This window comes from Pseudonaja textilis, chromosome 2 (genome assembly GCF_049901715.1).
Source record: "Pseudonaja textilis isolate UNSWEBS1 chromosome 2, rPseTex1.2, whole genome shotgun sequence".
Taxonomy (NCBI): Eukaryota; Metazoa; Chordata; class Lepidosauria; order Squamata; family Elapidae; genus Pseudonaja; species Pseudonaja textilis.
The window spans coordinates 54,643,644-54,647,872 of NC_141991.1; the positions used below are offsets into that span (position 1 = coordinate 54,643,644).

At 34.1% G+C, this 4,229-nt stretch overlaps 1 protein-coding gene across 2 annotated transcripts in view; it reads left to right on the forward strand.

Annotated features, from left to right (window-relative positions):
• The window catches only part of EFCC1 (EF-hand and coiled-coil domain containing 1), an 87,049-nt gene that overhangs the window by 70,292 nt on the left and 12,528 nt on the right, over positions 1–4,229 (forward strand). The gene's annotated exons all lie outside the window — the stretch shown is intronic.

Below are 4,229 nucleotides of genomic sequence, written 5' to 3' on the forward strand. Positions count from 1 at the left end.
TGTTGCTTGTGGAATAGATATCTGACTTTTGCTGGAATATACTTATTCATTGACCAAGTCATGTGCCTTATCTGTAAGGAATTAACTGTAAGCAGTCATTTTCTGTGTATAAATATATGAACATTGGAACAGCTTTTACAGGGATTTAGATAATCTTAATGTAGACAAGAGATTGGTTTAGACTTAATGATACATAGCACATTGAAAACCAGCCTGTAGTGTTACTGTATATTCCAAAAGAGTTTTAAAGTTGGAAAATAGCAGCCTATACATTAATTGCAGCACGTTTACTCTATTGATCAAGAATATAATTGAGGTTGCATTCAAACCCAATGTAATAAACTCATGGGAACCTTTTGCAGATTTTTTTCACTGGTTTTATTATTGGGGCAAAATGCAGATACACAATGAGCTCACAATCATGAGATACATGCTGAAAACCTTCTTGGTACATTTGTTTATCTAATAAAGAAAAAATGGACAGAAAAAATGGAATATTCTGGAATAATATTGCAAGCAACTGACAATTTTCAGTCTTACTTTGGATACAGGAGTATGCGTTGTAAAGAAGCCAGTGCTGAAGATTACAAGAATGTTGTTAGTGGGGAAGACAGGAACAAGATGTTGAATTGTAGTGAAAATAATCTACCCCAGTTCATCATTATCTCAGGAAAGAAAAATAATGTCTAAACCAGGCTGCTGATCAGATGGTGGTAATGTTATGACTGACAAGAGCAAGCACTTATTTGTGTGCTTTTTTTGGTTACAAAAACACTATGGATATAGGAATTTAAAAAACACATTTAATCGTTAGGGAGACTATGTCATCTTACCATATGGCAGATTTATCTGGAAGTTAGAAGATGACTTTATTTTAGAATAAGAGAACTAAGTTAACTTTCAGCCGATGCTGTCATTTAGCCAATTCAAATATATTATACCTCGCTCTGGAAGAAATTCAGTGGCTATTTAAAGAAATTCTGGATGGATCCTAAACTATTGCATACTTTATTCAGATAACACTTGCTGTTCAGTTACAAAATATTGATTCTGGTAATATTTCCTATGCATTTTAAAGCTGACTTTAGAAATTAACAGCGGTCTTTCTTTTCAATTCTCTCTTAAAGGAATCCGGATATGGTTGGAATTTGCAATAATACTGTATAAAATTTACAAAAAAGGATGAACAAGGGCTGGAAGATGTAAAATGTATGCCTTAGGGAGTTTGGTTTTAAAACTGCAATGTAAAAAAAAATACAATGGATTAAACCGCTGTTTTGCTTCAAGCAATTGCAGAGATGACAATATTTAAGGGATGCAGTAAGGATTCTTATTGCTTGTTACAGCAAAGCAGAATGAGGTTTAGTCTGAATTGTTAAAATGTAAGTAGGGAGTCAGCAAATAAATGTTTAAGCTGGGCAATCTTCCTGCATGGCAGACTTTCGGCCAATGCCTCAATAGAATCTTAATCTATAGGATGTTCTTTCTTACATTAATCCCAGTAATACAATCATACCGTGTATGAATTATAAAGGATTTGTATAGGTCATCTAATCCAAACACCCCATTCAGTGCAGGCATGGCAAAGTCATTTTGTGATTTTTGTCCTTGAAGGACAAATCTCCCATCTTGGTGTCATTTAGAAATCTTTACAGCATGCTTTCCATTCCATCTTTTAGGTCATTCATAAAGATGGCTTTGGAACAAAAGAAGCCCAAGTGTTGCAATAATTGTACAATGTCAAGAGATGAGAACTAAAATAAGTGTATACAGTAAATTCAGTATGCCTTCATAATCATACAACTGATGTTAGTTGTAGTCAATTTAGTGGGACTCATTCACATGATATACTACAAGCCTTGTGAGAGTATCTTTACCATTTTAGATATGTTTAAAATTTCTCCTTAATAAGTGAATCTGTTTAATATTACAATAATCAGAATTCATTAGTTATAATTCAGACTACAGTCACTTACAGAAAAAATCTGATATATTATTTAGTCAATTTATTAGTTATCTCAATTGCTCAATATTAGATTATAATTAGCTTCTGTGCAATGTGCAGTGCCTAGAAATTTTGCATCACTTCTGCCATTACAGAAAGAGGATTAGCCATGAATAACATCCTTATTATTCCTTAAATGACATCTCTTAATTGCCTTGAAGCTTTGTGTTCCAAATTGGAGGTATTGGGGCTTTAATCACTGGGTTCCCCTAATTATTTTTCTTCTCTTTCTTCAAATAGTAGAGTAGCATACACCACTATTTAAAAAAAATATGTCAGAAAACTATGTATTTGGGATCCTCCTCCCCCAGGCATAGAATCTCTCATGGTCTGTTAAAAGAGGTTATTTAAGAAGCCACTAGTAGGCAGTGCACCTTTCCTCTTCCTCTTGCACCCTCCTTTAGAACCATCAAAAAGTAATAAGATGGGCTGAACACAAAAGGGGGAAATTTGCAATTACATTTGCCGAGATGTTTGCTGAAGATGACCTATTTACAAGCAACCATTTATAACCCAAGGAAACCTATTATGAAGGCTGGGGGATGAAGCTGAATACCTGGAAGGTCACAGTTTTCTTACAATAACCAGTACAATCTTAACTGTGTGAAGGGATATCAGTAAATAGCACATTGTTTTATTAGATAATTGAGTTGAATCTCAATTTTAATTTCATTTTCAGTATTCTAATATAGTATCATCCCACTACATTATTCTGTGTTGTTCACTTTCCTATGATTACAAAGTGTAGTAAAAATGCTAACTTATAACTAGGGCATTAATACTTATTATTATTAATTGGATAGCATTGGCAAGGCAACTGCTTTGTATCTGTTACCAATTATGTTTGAATTCTGATATTCTCTAAATCAATAGAAATATACAGAAAAGGAAAGGTAAGCATTGCAAACCCTTTGATTGAAATGCTTACCTGTTTAATATGACAGTATGTCAGACACATGTAATCAGAACGACTCCATGAATAGGTGTCCAAATAGATACTTTATTGCTGATCGCCTATGTTACAAGAATGTTGCCAGACTATCTGCCTTTCCTTGGAAACAACAGATATAGACCTAAGAATTTGATTCCAGATGTTTTCTCCTCCAAACTAACTTCATGTTGGAATGTCTTTTTACTCTCTCCAGAGGGGCCCCCCTCTCCTTCAGTCAGTGATTCCACCACACAACATTACTCCAACTTTCCATTCTGAAGACCATCAATTTATATATCATTTTGCCAAATGAAACTTAAGAATTGCATCTCTCTTGTGACATTAAACCATAATATTGAATGTGTTTTATATGTTGGTGACAAAGAAAAAATATTGGAATCACCGGGTAAGAATTTTCAAACAAAGAAATATTTGTCTGTATGCTTAAGGTTAACTTGCATCAACCATATGCACTATATCTTTCAGTCATAATTACTTGGGCATGCAAACAAACTGAAGCAAATATTTCCTCTTCTGCTTAATAGTATTATAGAGTTGAAAGGGATCATTTATATATTGACTGATCCAAATCAAAGGATTCCTGACAAATGGCTTGCCAGCCACACCTTGATCAAAATGAAAGGAAAGACCACTTCCTCTCCGAATGGTTGATTTTATATTCAAGCTGTTTTAGTTGCAGGATTTTTTTTCCTAGCGTCCAGTTGGAATGTTCTTTTCTATAACCTACCTCTGTTACTCTGTGTATTGCACTTTGTTCTGGTAGAGAATAGGCCTTGGATTGGGACACATCAAATGATACATTTAAAGTAATCAAGAGGTTTTCACAGAAGTGCAGCTTGGTCTGCATTTAATAAGGTTATTCTGAAACAGTCATGGTTGAAGGAGAAATATTTTATTATGGCTTCAATGAGAACTACGGATTTATAGGGGCAATAAAGCTGTGAAATAGAATTGATGGTAGCAGGAAATTTTGGGTATATTGCTTTCCTTGGAAATTATATGTGCATGTAGAAAATATATTTGGAATCGCAGCATTTAAAATCCCTAGCTGATCCTAACTATATCAAGTAGTCAGCAAGGTATCAATAAAATAGAAAAAAAAAACCCATATTTGTGCACACATCCTACTGACTGTATTGTTCACTGACACATTCCATTTAGTAAAATTAATTTGAAGACAGACTTCTGAGACATCTACCGCAGATTCAGGCAGAGAAGGCAGACTTTTTATTTTTGTGCTACACAATACTTTTTATGTTATCTGTTGTCTAG